The 17,896-nt window shown below is 42.3% G+C and overlaps 1 protein-coding gene and 1 pseudogene across 1 annotated transcript in view; one reads left to right on the top strand and one right to left on the bottom strand.

Moving 5' to 3' along the window:
• LOC141153489 (alpha-1-antitrypsin-like) overlaps positions 1–17,896 on the top strand; it is a 390,164-nt gene that overhangs the window by 234,901 nt on the left and 137,367 nt on the right. The gene's annotated exons all lie outside the window — the stretch shown is intronic.
• LOC141155344 (uncharacterized) lies at positions 661–17,714 on the bottom strand (annotated as a pseudogene).

Raw genomic sequence — 17,896 nt, 5'->3', positions numbered from 1 at the left:
TTCAGAAAATACTGACATTTTTTACCTCCATTCAAATTTTTTCTCACTGTGTCAGCGAAGTTTTTGACATCTATTTGTTGTTCAAAATAGTTAACTACAGGCCAGGTATTTAAAACTGTTTTGTCTCCGTCTCACGGATCACATGTATGTTTTCAGAAAATACTGCCATTTTTGGCCTCCATTCAAATTTTTTTGCACTGTGTCAGCAAAGTTTTGACACCAGTATGCTGTTCAAAATAGTTACCTACAGGCCAAGTATTCAACCCTGCTATTCTCCTTGTTGCCACTATACACTTGTTATCTTCCGGTCAATTTTGACCGGACCTAATAAAGTCTTGATTTTTAGCTAATTTAAGTGTTTTAATTGAATATTTTTTGCAGCATTATGTTGTATGTGAACCTGGTTGTTTATAAACAATTGAAAAATGGAAAGAAAAACTTCCTTTTTATTTTTTTTGTGTCAAAACATTTAACATGGCTTTATTGGAATATTTATGCATATTGCATATTTGCACATACAAAAAGAATTATTCAACCAACTGTAAACTATAACTAATATCAATAAACTAAATGTAATTATATTATTTTCCAAAAAAAAAAAAAAAATTAACAGTTCAGTTTTTTTATGTAAAATGATAAATAGGTCACACGGTGCAAAATTTACTGTTTGAAATTGTCACAGGTATAATTGACACGTCTTTTGCATAAATATTTTCCACATCTGTAACATACCACATTTGATTTGTGATTGCTTGTTGTTGGACAGAAGTCGCATCGTTTCCGTTTTAGGCTGGTTGCGTTGCTGGTGGAGGCCGTTGGTATTGTAGCAGTGCAGGTGTAAGCTGTTTGTTCACTTTCTTTATCTTGCTGTTGGATCCTGTGGACAATGGCTGCCGCTCCATCAGCTCTGGGTGTTACCTTTCGTTCTTCAATATATGGGCTAACCAGTGATTTTCCCAACTCCTCTATAAAAAGTCTTCTCTTATATAGTTTATTTTTGTTCCAATTTGAGTCTATTTCCTTCCATAGCACGAATGCATTGTATGCTGACACATTCTACTAATATTATAAATGCGAAAGTTTGTGAGTATGTATGTTTGTTACTCTTTCACGAAAAAACTACTGGACGGATTTACATGAAACTTTACAGTAATATAGATTATACATCGGAATAACATATAGGCTACAATTTGTAGTGATTTTATGTAATTTTGGTCGTAATATAACGATACATGTCAATTAAATCGGAAAAAAATCTGGCCTCTGAGACCTCTCTTATATACACACATACACAGGTGATATTTAAATGGCTGATTTACAGCAGTCAGAAGAGATTGATAATAGAATAACTTGCCCATAGTGGATCATTGTATAGTGAGGTCACAGTTGCTGCCTGTCCACAGTCAGAATACAGGGGTGATCATATACCGTGGCCAGGTACAAGTGTGGCACAGGGGGTTCACACACGACCCCCAGGGACTGACATTTCCTAGAAACTTTGGCAGCTGTCAGTCATGAGTTCACCCTGATACATTACACTCTGGAAACAGCTGAAGGGAGAAGGATAATTTATGACATTTTCTCAGACTAAAAAAAAAAAAAAAAACCACAGAAAACAGCCCATATGTCAGGAACAGGTAACAAGGGAACTACACATCCCAGCACGGCCTGCCCGCGCCCACAGCCCGGGGGGAGTGTGAAGCTTCCTCCTGCAGGTTGCCCGGGGGCACCGGGCCGTCATTGTCCTCACACAGGGGGTCCCCGCCGCCATTGTCCCTCCACATAACACCGTATAATAAAACATGCGCTCACCTGCGCCAGCTGCTGCAGCCGGGAAAGTTCCGAGCGCCTCACCTGGGTGGAGGGGAAGTGACTCACACACGGGGAGGGGCAGTAACCTGAGCGCGGCTCCATGAAGGATGCACACACTGCAGCCTGACAGCACCGGCAGCAGCGCTACACAAATGGCGTCCTCCCCTCCTGTGTGCAGCACAGCCCTGTGTGTGTGCAGCGCAGCATGTCACCCACAGCACCAGCAGGCTGCTCTCAGCTTCCACAGAGCACTGGGAATGGTTGCTATGGGTAACCGCGCCACAGCTGCTCTTCATAGACCAGTCATATACAACTGATATCGTCTGTACAGCGATCGTAATATAACTAATTCGATTTTTAAGTATTTTGTCTGAACTTTACTAAGTACCTATTTTGTAATTAGTACTTATAAAAATGCCGCGAAAGCATAAGTCTAACATTTCGCAAAGCTCTAATAAAGCCCGAGCTATGAAAATAATTAGACGTGATGAGACGTCTCAACAAGCCGAGCAACGAAGGCTTGAGCAGTCGGTGCATTGTGCGGCACATAGAGCTGCAGAGACTCCAGAACAATCCCAAGCCCAACGTGAACGGAATGCGGAGTTTTTGGCATCTCAACGGGCTGCTGAAACTCAAGAACAGTTCCAAGCCCGATGTGAACAGCATGCAGAGTATCTGGTGTCCCATCGGGCTGCTGAAACTCCAGAAGAGTCCCAAGCTCGACGTCAGCAGCAAGCGACTTACATGGCGTCCCAAAGAGCCACTGAAACTTATGAAATGGCCGAATCTCGCAGACGCACTGTTGCTGAAAGGGCAGCACAGCGACGTCAAACATTTACAAGAAATACATGGATATTGTTTAATAAAGCTGCATTTGAGCATGACGAGACTCTTGATTATGAAACTCACAAGCTTATAAAAATAGAAGCAATGACCATAGATTGCAAATATTGCGGAGCTCTTAAGTGGAAAGAGGAAGCAGCAGGTATGTGTTGTTTGGGCGGGAAAGTAGCTCTTCCTTATATAGACGAGCCAGTTCAACCTTTAAAAGAGCTTTTCTCTAATGAAACTGATGAATCTCGCCTTTTTCTAAATAATATAAGAAAATACAACATGTGCTTTCATATGACGTCTTTTGGAGCAGATCAAATTGTCTCAATGCCAGGGTTTTGCCCGACCTTTAGAATACAAGGACAAGTATACCACCGTATCGGTTCTTTAATTCCTCCGTCCATTTCGCAACCACAATTTTATTTCATAGGTGACGAAGAAGAACAAATCAACAGGCGTACTGAGTGCGTGCAAAGCGTAGATAGAAACATAGTTAAAAAATTACAACGAGTACTTCACGACCACAACATTTTGGTGCATGAATTTAAAACGGCTAGAGACAGAATGATCAATGACGATCATTTCAAAGTAGTGATTCACCCAGACCATGTACCACGTGGTCAACATGAGAGATGATTCAATGCCCCTACTACAAATGAAATAGCTGCTGTAATAGTTAGTAGCGAGCAAGCTATGTCTCGAGACATCGTTGTGCAGCCGCGCGATGGCATGCTCACTAGGGTTCCCGATACACATAGATTCTATGACGCTCTCGAGTACCCAATATTTTTTTGGAAAGGACAAGGGGGGTACAGCATTGATATTCCTCAGATAAATCCAATTACCAAACAAGCAATGGCAAGCAAAAAGGTGTCCTGCAAAGATTTTTATGCCTTTCACTTGATGGTCCGTCGCAGCGATTTTAATTTGATGCTTAAGTGTAGGCTCCTACTTCATCAGTTTCTGGTCAACATGTATGTAAAGATGGAAAGTGAGCGCTTAAGGTTCATTTCTTTAAATAAAAAAAAAATGCGCGCAGAAAATTATATTCACTTGCAAGATGCAATAAGAAATGATGCGGATTTGGATCCAAATAACTTAGGTCAGATGGTGATTCTCCCGTCATCATTTGTAAATAGCCCGAGATACCTACACGAATACACACAAGATGCGTTCACATACGTACGTAATTATGGGAGGCCTGATTTATTTATTAAAATGACTTGCAACCCCGCTTGGCCAGAAATCACCAAAGAGCTTATGGCTGGTCAAAATTCAATGGACAGACATGACTTAACAGCTCGAATATTTAGAATAAAAGTGCAGAAGTTGTTAGTTCTACTTCCAAATGTAACATATTTGGTGATATGCAATGCTTCATGTACTCGATCGAGTGGCAAAAGCGAGGTTTGCCTCATGTGCACTTACTGCTGTGGTTAAAGGAAAAATTGCATCCGAACCAAATTGACGAAATCATATGTGCTGAGATACCAAACCCAGAAACCGATCAAAAGCTCTATGATACAGTGACAAAGAATATGATTCACGGGCCATGTGGTACATTCAATTCTTCATCGCCATGCATGAAGGAAGGAAAATGTACCAAAAAATATCCGAGGAAGCTTTTAAAAGATACTCAAACCAATGACAAAGGTTATCCTTTGTACAGGCGCAGAGCACCAGAGAATGGTGGACGCACGACGATTATAAAAACCCGTAGAGGAACACAGGAAATATTGGTGGACAATAGCTGGGTGGTCCCATATTCTCCACTCTTATCAAAAAATTTTAATTCTCATTTAAATGTAGAGTTCTGTAATACGGTACAGGCGATAAAATATATTTGTAAATATATTAATAAGGGTAGCGACCAGGCTATTTTTAACATCTGCCAGCAAGGGAATGTTAACATTGACCCAAGAGATGAGGTGCAGACCTTTAGAACCGGCCGATATGTTAGTAGTAATGAAGCAGCGTGGCGGATCTTAGGTCTGCCTCTGCACGAGAGACACCCAACCGTCACTCATCTCGCGATTCATTTACCCAATGACGCGAGGGTTTACTTTACGGAAAATAATTTTAGAGAGAGATTAGAAGCACCACCTAAAACTACACTAACTGCATTTTTCCTGTTGTGCCAAAGTGATACGTCTGCAAAAACATTACTTTACATTGACTTGCCTCGCTACTATACTTGGAATGTGGCACGGAAGCAATGGAAACGTTGTTTACAAGGAACACCTGTCGATGGCTGGCCAGGTGTGAAGGCAGGAGACGCTCTAGGTCACATTTACACAGTGCACGTTATCAATTTTGAATGTTATTGCTTGCATATGCTGCTGAATGTAATAAGGGGTCCAACCAACTTCTCGGATTTAAAAACATTTGAAGGTCAAGAACTTGCAACTTTTCGGCAGGTGTGTGAGAAGATGGGGTTGTTGGAAGATGATAACCACAGGGATACCACCTTAGAAGAGGCCGTGCTATGTCGCTCCCCGGCGAAAATAAGAGAGCTGTTTGCCATATTGATATGCACTTGCGGTTTATCCAATCCTCTACAACTCTGGCACAAGTATAAAACTGCGTTATCAGAGGATATCATGCACAGGTTTGAAAGAATGGATCACGTTAACGATGATCTCTGTTTCAATGAGGCGTTGGGGCTTATTGAGGACAAAATATTAATAATTTCTTGAAATAAATTGTCCGATTTTGGTCTACCCTCACCGCGGCGTAGAGGAGAGCTGTCGAACGAGTTGATAAAAGAGCTAAGCTATGATACCAACCAGTTAGACGCTCACGTTTGCGAATCTGAGCCACGTTTGCTACATGATCAAAGAGAGATTTATCACAAAATAGTTGGACGAGTTGAGAATGGTGAAGGCGGACTTTTTTTCCTTGATGCCCCGGGTGGTACAGGAAAAACTTTCTTGCTTAATTTACTTTTAGCATAAATTCGTAGCGGTCATAACGTTGCATTAGCTGTGGCTTCCTCTGGAATTGCTGCAACATCGCTAAGCGGTGGACGGACGGCACATTCAGTCTTTAAATTACCTCTTAATCTGGTGAACGAAGAAACCCCATCGTGTAATATCAGCAAGAGCAGCGCCCGTGGCCTCCTGTTGCAACAGTGCAAATTAATTGTGTGGGACGAGTGCACAATGTCACACAAACGCGCCATCGAAGCTCTTGATCGTTGTCTACAAGACTTACATAGTAAACAAACAATAATGGGTGGTGTGGTTGTTTTATTGGCTGGGACTTTAGGCAAACTTTGCCTGTCATCGAGCGAGGCACTGCAGCAGACGAAATTAACGCATGTCTGAAATCCTCATATTAATGGACCAAAGTTGAAAAGCTGCACCTCACCACCAATATGCGTGTCCAGTTATTCAGTGATCTAGAGTCGGGCGCGTATGCTGAGAAACTGCTCGAGATCGGTGAAGGTCGAATCGAAACTGACGAAGAAGGTATGGTTCTATTCACTAACCATTTTTGTCATGTTGTGGATTCGGAAGACGCACTTATTGCTCAAGTTTTTCCAAATTTGCAACAAAACATCCACGATGAAAATTGGCTATGTGAAAGAACTATACTAGCACCAAGAAATGAAACAGTTGCGAAAATCAATAAAATTATCTTGGACCAAGTAACCAGCGATGCAACAACCTACAACTCCATCGACACAGTCATTTCATCTGAAGACTGTACGAGCTACCCCGTGGAGTTTCTTAACTCTTTGGAGCTATCCGGGGTCCCATCTCATAAGCTCGAATTAAAGGTCGGTATACCCGTTTTGTTAATGCGCAACTTGGACGCCCCGAGATTATATAATGGCACGAGATTGCGAGTCACTGAACTAGGCAGGCACATTGTAAAGGCCACAATTTTAACTGGAGAAGGTAAGGGTGAAAATATTCTTATACCACGCATCCCAATAATACCCAATAACTTACCCTTTAATTTCAAACGTTTGCAGTTCCCACTTAAAGTTGCATTTTCAATGACCATCAATAAATCGCAAGGGCAAACTTTGAAGGTAGCGGGGATACATTTAGGCACGCCCTGTTTTTCCCACGGTCAGCTATGCGTAGCTTGCTCACATGTTTCTAAATCGCAAAATCTACATATTTTCGCTGAACGAAAGAAATCAAATAACATAGTTTACAGGAGTATATTGCAGTAAAAACACATAGATAAATTACCTGCAGATGTCCATTATTCCAATTACATACTAATTCTTTACTAACACGAACAATATTAAACGCAAGTAACTTCAGTCCGTCCTGTTTATTAATCAGTGTTTAGTAATCCGTTTGTGATGAAATTTGATATGGATAATTTCAAGCCTGGGGAAGGACATAGGGCTACTTTTTATAAACACACCATACAGGCGAAGATTATATAAAACTGTAAACCTGATTGACTGACACACCTAGCGGTCAACGCACAGCCGAAACCACTGAACTTAGCATCTTGAAATTTGCAGATAGGTTCTATTATAGCTTAAATGAGCACTAAGAAAGGAATTTTGATAATTCCACCCTCAAGAGTTTCCCTCTTCATATTATAGGGGTTCAAAGATTGTATGGAATCAGTCAGTTTTGAAGTTAGACATCTGAAATTTTGGATGAACGAGTAACTAAATAAGATAATTTTTTTTTTACTATTAAGATTATTTTTTTTACTATTAAGATTATTTTTTTTTACTATTAAAATGATCTGTCATGAAACTTAATGTGGCAGACCAAATTCCACACGAGCGAAGCCGCGGGTAAAAGCTAGTCAAGCATATTATAAAAAATCACCATTGGCCACCGATTTGTTTTGCGCTTACAGGTGTAAGTGCCTATCAGTTGATCTAGAGTATCAACAGCCCCTTTTGTAGCATTATATTCGAAAATGAAGTCCGGTTTGATGTCATCTCTATTACTGTTTTCTCTATCATGATGCATTGTGTTCATTAGAATTACCTGCTTGTATTTTTTTGGGACGTAAGAAACTACTGTGGTATCCTTAGTAAAATAAAACATATAACTATAAATGTCTCTCTTACTGAGAATACCTTGCGGCAGTTCTGGCTTATTTTTCTAATAGTACCCAACATGGTCATTTTTCTTTTCATCAACATCTGCCCTAATTGATATGATGTAAAAAAATTGTCGCATGTGACATTTTGTCCTTTGAGTCCCTGGGTCAAATCCAAGACTACTCGCATGCCTTGATTTTTTTCGGCTCTTTCTCCAGCTTGTTTTCCTATGTATACCTGTGCATTTAGAGCGTACGCACTTTTGCTGTCACACAGAGTCCATATTTTGATGCCGTACTTTGCAGGCTTACTTGGAATATACTGCCTGAATGGGCACCTACCTCTGATTGAGACTAATTGCTCATCTACAGTCACATTGTCACCAGGATTATACAATTTTGGTAGATTTTCTACCCATTTGTTCCACAATTCTCTAATAGGGGCAAGTTTGTCTGTGGCTCTTCTTTCAATTCGATTGCTTTTATTATCAAAACGAAGGACTCTTGAAATTTGATGAAATCTTTTCACAGACATTGTGGCCCTAAATATGTGGCGACCAGTTTCTGAATCCCATAAACTACTGGTTGACTCACCGTATGACCTGTAGACTCCTGCTAACAGTAGTAATCCTATGAAAGCATTTAAAGCTGTCAAATCTAAAGTATTCCATTTCTCGCCATAAACTTGTTGTCCCTCAATGTTGGACATTTGGATTATGATTTTTTGCATGGTAATATTTATAAACAATTTGAATGCAGATTGTATGTCATCAATTCTTGATATAGCATACCTGGTAGGACCAGGTGTACCTTTTATGACATCTTTAGAAGACATTCTACCAGACTGAGTAAAAGGCTGCAGGTTCCAAATGACATCTTTGTTGTTTGAAAGGATTTCTTGGATCCCACTAGTTGTCTGGGTTTCCTCATCAGATTCCACTTCAGAATCAGATTGCTCTGCATTGGATTCCCCATCACTTATGTGGTCCTCCTCTTCTGACTCATTCTCAGGCGGGGCATCATCATCATCATCAGAATTAGAGGCGTTTACAAAGTCCTCCAAATCTTTTTCAGTCATTATACGTTTTCTCATTAGGCAAAGAGGCAACACTCTGGAATGAAAACATAAAATATACATAAAAAATAATAATACAATGAGAGAACAAACTATTACCAGTTTTACAACAATAAACACAATTAGGGCCCCATCACACATTGAGAAATCCCCTGCAATTGTGATGCTGGAGCATCACAAACAAGACCATCCATATAAGCATGCACTCATTCTATCAATTGCTGCTTTACCCTATACCATCTAATCAAAAGAATTGAATACTTTGGCAATAAAAAATAGTTTATCTGCTACATACCTGTAAAGATGAACCTTTAGAACTCTGGTGTCTGTATATGTCCTTTCTGCTCTCTCTCCAGCTGGACTGAAAATGAAACTGGATAGGCTACTATGGCAATTGTCTACTGATAGGATAAAATAAACCCCACCCCCACCCTTTAGGATAAGAGCTCAGAGTAAAGCAAACACACTTTTCAGAATTTATTAGTACTCTTTCAGGTCAGCATTTCACAGAAATTAGATCAGGGAACACAAGTAAAAAAGAGAATATGTTCATTTACAATATGAAATGTTGAGAACTGAATTGAACTATTTTACAGGAACAGCAGGGTAAAAATATTTGGCACATAACTATACTGGAAGGTAATCCATCAGCAGTATTGTAATGAGAAAATGTATGTATGTGTAAATCTGCATGGACCAAAAGGACCTAAATAAATTGACAAATAGTAGTAGATGTGATATATAGTCCAAAATGAGATTATAGCTCCTTTATTTTACTCATAAAATGGCTGGAGATCACTATAAAAGGCTATCTGTCATTTTTGACCGAAGAGTACAAGTGTATAAAAAATTGTGGAGCAAAAAGAAAACATAAAAAAAGCAGTCATCAAAGCAAAAGGTGGCTACTTTGAAGAACCTAGAATATAAGACATATTTTCAGTTGTTTCACACTTTTTTGTTAAGTATATAATTCTACATGTGTTAATTCATAGGTTTGATGCCTTCAGTGGGAATGTACATTTTTCATAGTTATGAAAATACAGAAAAAACTTTAAATGAGAAGAAGTGTCCAAACTTTTGGTCTATACTATACGTTTTCAGAAAATACTGCAATTTTTGACCTTCATTAAAAAATAGTTTCAGTGTGTCAGTGAAGCAATTATCACCAGAATGCTGTTCAAAAGAGTTACCTACTGGCCAGGTGTTTAAAACTGTGTTTTCTCCGTCACACGGATCACATATACATTTTCAGAAAATACTGCCATTTCTGACTTTCATTGAAAATTTGTTTCAGTGTGTCAGTGAAGCAATTATCACCAGATTGCTGTTAAAAATAGGTACCTACAGGCCAGGTGTTTAAAACTGTATTTTCTCCATCGCACGGATCACATATACGCTTTCAGAAAATACTGCCATTTCTACCCTCCATTAAAAATTTGTTTCAGTGTGTCAGTGAAGCAATTGACAACAGTTTGCTGCTCAAAGTAGTTATCTACAGGCCAGGTATTTAAAACTGTGTTTTCTCTGTCGCACAGATCACATAGACGTTTTCAGAAAATACTGCAATTTTTGGCCTCCATTCAAATTTTTTTTCACTGTGTCAGTGTAGCAATTGACAACAGTTTGATGTTCAAAATAGTTAACTACAGGCCAGGTATTTAGAACCATGTTTTCTCCATCACACGGATCACATATACGTTTTCAAAAAATGCTGCCATTTCTGACCTTCATTAAAAATTTGTTTCAGAGTGACAGTGAAGCAATTGACACCAGATTGCTGTTCAAAATAGTTACCTACAGGCCAGGTATTTAAAACTGTGTTTTCTCTGTAACACGGATCACATATAAGTTTTCAGAAAATACTGCCATTTCTGGCCTCTTTTCAAATTTTTTTTCACTATGTCAGCAAAGTTTTGACACCGGTTTACTGTTCAAAATAGTTACCTTCAGGCCATGTATTTAAAACTGTGTTTTCTCCGTCACACTGATCACATATACGTTTTCAGAAAATAGTGCAATTTCTGACCTTCATTAAAAAAAATTTCAGTGTGTCAGTGAAGCAATTGACAACAGTTTGATGTACAAATAGTTACCTACAGGTAAGGTATTTAAAATTGAGGTTTGTCCGTCACACGGATCACATATAAGTTTGCTCCAAATTCAGTCATTTGTTCTGAGCGTGGAAGATATTTATCCATATCCATTTAAAATGGGCAAGGCACGTGGCAAGGGATGGGGAACTGGACATGATGATGATGGGGCATGCCGCGGCCAAAGCAGTGGGCAAGCTGAAATTGTGCCACAGCAAACACCCACATCTTCTAGCCTGACCTTCATGTCCCAATTCCTAGGGGACCGCAGCACACCACTATTGAACCCAGAGCAGTGTCAAAATGTTGTTGGGTGGGTAGCGGATAATGCTTCCAGTCACTTAGCCACCACCACCACCACCACCCTGTCTTCCACACGGTCAAGTCTCAGTAGCTTTGAGTCTGGACCGCATATTCCTCACCCTGATCCTCCTTCCTCCCACCATGCTGAATGCCCAGAGACAAATGATCCCACACTTGGACACTCTGAAGAGCTGTTCACTTTTCCTTTTATAGATTCGGGCCTCTCGCCCGGTCCACTTGAAGCGAGGCAAGAGGAGATCGCATGTAGTAATGTCCAAATATTTAAGCAGCCACAGTCACATGAAGGCGACGGTGGGAAAGTGTCACAAGAGGTGGACGATGATGAGACACAATTGCCAGAAAGTCAGGAGGAGGACCAGGATGCGGAAGTGGAAGACGAGGTGGTGGATGATATAATAACTGACCCAACCTAGTAGGAGGACATGCAGAGCGAAGATAGCAGCAAACAGGGGGAGGGAGGCAGAGCACCCCAACAGGCAGGAAGAAGCAGTATGGTGGCTGCAGACAGAAGGCAGGCAACCATTCCCCGTAACACCAACACGAAGGAAGTTGCCAGTACAACTGTTAGGTCTTCCCGAGTTTGGTTGTTTTATAAAGACTCTGCCAATAACCCCAAAAAGGCCATTTGCACCACCTACCAGGACAGCATCAGCATGGGTGGCAAAACTAGCAGCCTGACCACCACCAGCATGATCAGACACATGGCAGCAAAGCACCCAACTTTGTGGGCCAAACCCCAGGGTCCAGGAACAGTGTCTGCGGGTGGCACCATTGCTTCTTCCGCTGTTGTGCATGCAAGCCAATCCCCTGTCCATGGTGCATGCAAAGATGCCTCCTGCCTTACACCTGTCGTTGCACACTCTTAAGTAGCAGCATCAGGAAGCACGTCCACATCCTTGTCCCAGCGGAGCGTTCAGTTGTCCATACCCCAGTCCTTGGAACGCAAGCGCAAATACGCAGCCAGCGCCCCACAGGCCACATTACTAAATTCTCACATTGACTTCTTGCGCTCGAAATGTTGCCTTTTAGGCTCGTGGAGATGGAAGCATTCCGCAACCTGAGAGCGGTGGCCGACCCTCGGTATTCGGTCCCCAGCCGCCACTATTTCTCCCGGTGTGTCGTCGCTGCATGACACAAGCACGTGTCCCAAAACATTAGCCGTGCCCTCAACAACGCAGTTACCAGGAAAGTCCACCTAACCACGGAAACGTGGACAAGTGCTTGTGGGCAGGGATGGTGCATCTCACTGATGGCACTCTGGGTTAACATAGTGGAAGCTGGGACCCAGTCGGACCTTGGGACGGAACACGTCCTCCCGACGCCAGGGATTGTGGGCCCTAGGTCAATCAGGGTTGCCCCCATGGTCTACAGCTCCTGTACCTCATCCTCCTCCTCTTCATCCTCCATCTCCGAAATGACCACATCAGTCACAAGCTGGAAGCACTGTATCACTGCCTCGGCCAAGCGGCAACAGGCTGTGCCGAAGCTAATATGCTTAGATAACAAAGCACACAATGATGAAGCGTTGTGGACAACTCTGAAAGAGCAGGCAGATCTGTGGCTCACACCACTGAACCTATAGCCAGGCATGGTCATGTGTGACTATGGCCGGAACCTGGTGGCTGCTCTGAGGCGAGGCGAGTACACAAACATACCATGCCTGGCCCATGTGCTTAACCTCCTGTTTCAGCGGTTTATCAAATCCTACCCGGAGCTGCCAGATCTGCTTGTTAAAGTACGCCACCTGTGTGCCCATTTTGGAAAGTCATCTCTAGCTTCCGCCGCCCTTGCCGTGTTTCAGCAGCGTTTGCAGCTTCCGGGTCACAGACTAGTGTGTGATGTCACCACTCGTTGGAACTCTACACTGAAGATGTTGGGAAGGATTTGTGAACAGAAGAGGGCAGTTGTTGAGTACCAGCATCAACAAGGCCGTCGGTATTCAGTTCCGACTCCACACATAAGACCTCAAGAGTGGACATAGATGTCAGACATATGTACAAACCTCCAAAACTTTGAGGACTCCACCAAGATGGTGAGCGGCTATGATGCCATAATTAGCGTCACCATCCCGCTTCTCTGTCTTCTGAAATGCTCTCTGCTCACAATCAAAGAGGATGCATTGCAGGCGGAGCACGATGAGATGGATCAAGGAATCATACAGGATGATTACACACAGCCCAGCCTCATCTCAGCCCAACGTTGATTGGGGGACAATGAGGAAGAGGAGGAGGAGAAATGACAGGAGCTAGTTTCATGCACTATAGACGGTACTACCTGCACAGCTGTCATACCGTCTGTTCAGCATGGATGGCCAGACGACAGAGTAGGAGGAGAGCATGGTCAGTCATCCTCTTGGTGAGTACACGGAAGTCTTGCGTGTTAGTAGTCTGGCATGCATGGCTGAGTTTATGTTGCGCTGCCTTTCCCATGACCCTCTCGTTCTCAAAATTTTAGGTGACAGTCATTACTGGTTAGTGACACTTCTAGACCGATTCTACAAGAAGAACTTTATATCTCTTATTCCTGAAACGGACAGGTCTACAAAAATTAGGCTGTACCAGAAGGCCCTAGTTGCGGAACAATTATAAAAATTCCCATCTGAAAACGCTGGCGGCAGAGGTCAAACTTCGTTGGACAACCAAGGAGTACAGGCGAGAGAGACACAACTTCAATCCAGCAGAGGCAGGGGAATACTGTCAAAGTTCTGGGAGAATTTTCTCAGATCCTCCCATCGCACAAGCCCTGAGGCGCGGGGTACTCTAACAACAGGTGCAAAGTTTGGGAAGATGCTGAAGGAGTACCTCTCCGACCGTACCAACGTCCTCCGTCATTCCTCTGTGCCTTATAATTATTGGATATCCAACCTGGATACGTGGAATGAAGTGGCTCTCTATGCCTTGGAGGTCCTGGCCTACCCTGCCGCCAGCGTTTTATCAGAGCGGGTTTTTAACGCCGCTGGTGGAATTATAACTGATAAGCGCATCCGCCTGTCAACTGAAAATGCTGACAGGCTGGCTCTTATAAAAATGAACAAGGGCTTGATTGGGCCAGATTTCTCAACACCACTGAATGATAGAAGCATAACATAAAATGAAATCCAGTGTCTTTTCTTGGGAGATGTATTCCCATGTACCTTTTCACACCCAGTCATGGGAATACGCTTCCTGATTTTGGCTATTTGCTCTTGTCCTCCTCCTTCTCCTCATCCTCCTCATCCTCCACCACCATATCACCAGGGTGACCGTGTTCCATGATGCAACACCCACATAATTTTTTTAAAGGGTGTTTATTATGCCTGTAAAGAAAAAAAATTATACAGTATGTTCATGTATACCCCCCAGGGGTAAAAGTTTGTCAGCCCATACACTTAATGCATGGGCATTACAAGTATAGGTGCCCCGCTCCTTTCAAATGGGAGCATTTTTTATGAGGCCCTCCTCCACGTCTCTTCCAAGGGGCATTCAAGTTCCTCCCAATTTTTGGCAGTCCTTGCATTCACTGCATAGGCAAACACAATGGGAGACCCACTTCAAAATAATGGGAACATTGTTTTCAGGAGGCCCTCTGACCTCCACGTCTCTTCCAAGGGGCATTGGAGTGCCTCCAAATTTTTGGCAACCCTTGCATTCACTGCATAGGCAAACACAATGGGAGACTTACTTCCTAATAACTGGAACATTGTTTTCAGGAGGCCCTCCTCTAAGTCTCTTCAAAGGGGTATTGGGTTGCATCCAAATTTTCAAAGTGCTATTGGGGTGCGTCCAAATTTTGCGCATCCCTACCACTCACTGCATATGCAATAACAGCATAGGAGACCCACTCTTTAGTAATGGGAACAATTAAACATAGCCGGCTGATGGCTCTCTTACAATAGTGAGGGCCGACTGCTGGCCCTTTAAGAATAGTAAGGGCCACCTGATGGACCTAAAAAAATAGGCTTTGTGACTTTCAGAATCCCTCCTTCATAAATGAAACACGATGTGTCTGATGACATCTCACACAACACATGTCCAGATAAGGTTTTAAAATGTTAAAATGACATTTCCCGGTGAATGCATTTGTCACGGTTGAAAGCAATGCAAAAGTGAAACAACGCATCAAAAACGCTACGTGTGAACATAGCCCAAGGTGTGGATTAGCATTTTTGTTTTTTATTATTTATTTTGCCTTAAATACAAGTCATTACTCTGGAAAGAATGTTCCTTTACATATTTCCCTGGAAAATCCATTTTGGTTTCGTTTTGGTATGTTTTATTGTGAGTCCGTAAAAGTGGCGTAATACCTCTGACAACGTTGTTGACAGCAGTGATCTGGGAGTCAGAAATGCTTCCAAGGATCTGCCCCATGCTGTTCCCATGTCATTTGAGCACTGTTCCCATCTATTTGGGCAATTTTTAGGCCCTCTGCAGACTGCCGGGGGGAGCTGCCTGAAAAATGCTCGCGCTTCCCATAGACTTACATTGGGCTCGTTGCTTGGGTCGAGTACCCGAGTATTCCAATGTGCTCAACCTGAGTATCGAGCACCCGAGCATTTTAGTGCTCGCTCATCACTAGTAAGAACTAAAGATCTGAAATATATCACAAAATGTCAAATGACAGAAAAATTATATTGAAGTGACAGTGCACCATAAAACAGATCTATAGCTAATAAATAGTAGAAAGTGACAGTGCTTAAAGTGCAACTGTGCAAGATGTACATAAAATTCATGTAGGATAAGATGCAAACAAAGGCACCAAGGGTAAAATGAGTACACTGAATAGAACAGAAAGCAGACCAAGGTCATCAGTTACAGTGTGCTTAGCACCGAGCTGCTTGTGCCCCACACCGGATTCCCGACGCACGTTTCGCCACTGAGGGCTTTAACGAGGGATAATGCAGGGGGAGGTGTATTCCCCTTATACATGCCTATTGACTAATGGGGACAAGGATTAGGGAAGCAGCCGAACAGCTGGGAACGCCAGACGAGACCATGCTTGATCGCCGGCGTCACTTCCGTCCCACATGCCGCGCTCCAATAGGAGTGTGGCAGGAGGGCAGAAGCGACGTCGGGCTGTGCTCCACAGTGGAATGCATAGCGGGGCGGAAGCTGTCAGCTTACCTAACACTATGAGGGGAGGGGACACACTGTGAGTGTGTGTTCCACAGTGGAACACAAACATTACATAAATGCAATAGTTACCATATAGAAGAAAGTGACTGGTGCAAAACAAAAGGTAAAGAGGAAAGAAACTGTGCTTGTCTTGGCTTGCTGGCAGCTCGCGGTAGACTTAAGGACCTGCGCTGATGTCATTTAGTCATGTGACGGGTCACGCGACCGCTGACGTCGGCAAGTCCTTAAATCTACCAGGAGCTGCCGGCAAGCCAAAACAACGACTCCGGGGGCCATCAGAAGGTAAGTATTATATTTATTTTTTAACATTCTTTCGGTCACACTATATAAATCCATGCCGGTTGCATTGATTTATATAGTGTGACCAAGTTGTCAAGCACTTTCCAAGTGATGCTAAAATCGCATGTGAAGCGCTTGACAACCCACATGCGGAAATGCATGTGAAGAATGCTTCACATCCGCTTGTCCCTGGCAGGAAAAACGCATGTACAATCCGCATGAGTTTTTTCTGCAGGGAGATGCAGAAACGCTCAGGAAAAAAATCTAGGGCATTTCTACATCGTGGGCACATAGCCTAAGTATTTTAAGAAGGGGACAAAACTTACTGTTTCATTGAGTCCTTTAGGTGATAATGAGTCTAATAAGATGATCCACTTAACTTGCCTTTGTGCAAGAACCCTTTTCCAATTTCCACCTCTTGAGTCGATATAGACTCGATCAATTCCCCTTACCTTGAGTTTTGAACTATCACAGTCATAGTAATCCTTGAAGTGACGTGGTAGGGTTTTGAGTTCAGCTGGATCATTGCTCTCCTTGGCAGCCTGTAAATCCAGCACATGTTCCTTAACTCGCCTTCTAAACTCTCGTGTTGTCAAGCCAACATAGTATTTATTACAAGGACAGTTAGCTCGTATATAGATAATGCCAATTGTTTTACAAGTAATCTCATGGGTAATTTTATAGTCTCTGAGATTTGATGAATCAGTGAAGGAGTCTGTCTTGACTATATTTGGGCAAGCCACACAAGACCCACAGGTTTACATCCCCATTTAGGTTTACCACTGTTAAAGATTGTTCGTTGGTCTTGGTTTTAACATAACTATGTACCAATATATCTTTTAGGTTATGCAAACTTCTATACGTGATTGCCGGATGTTCAGTAACATAGTTTGTAAGTACAGAGTCCATGGTAAGAATGTTCCAATACTTGTCTAGACTCAACCAGCTCTCTTTAATTATTGAATTGAATGTGGATATAAATCTTACAACATCCTTACCTTCTTGGCGTTTGGAGTTATATAGAAGAACATTTCTCTTTGCAAACTTAGCGTGACGATATGAACGTTGTACAGCTTTTCCAAAGTAGCCACGTTCCAAGAACCACTCCGTCAGATCGTGAGATTGTTTCTCAAAATTAGTGTCCTTAGAACAGATTCTCCGCATTCTTAGGAATTGGCCTATGGGTATACTGTCAATGAGTTTTTTGAGATGTGCGGATTCGGCATGTAGTAAAGAGTTAGCGGCTGTTGTCTTCCTGTGCACATCTGTTTGAATCATGCCTGAGTTATCCACCTCCAAATGAACATCAAGTCGATATCTTTATGACCCATTTTGTGGGTCAATTT

Source organism: Phyllobates terribilis, unplaced genomic scaffold (assembly GCF_046119375.1).
Source record: "Phyllobates terribilis strain yellow unplaced genomic scaffold, ASM4611937v1 Scaffold_7__3_contigs__length_470593459, whole genome shotgun sequence".
Classification (NCBI taxonomy): Eukaryota; Metazoa; Chordata; class Amphibia; order Anura; family Dendrobatidae; genus Phyllobates; species Phyllobates terribilis.
Note: the sequence above shows the minus strand (reverse complement) of the source record. Positions and strands in the feature narration are given on the sequence as shown.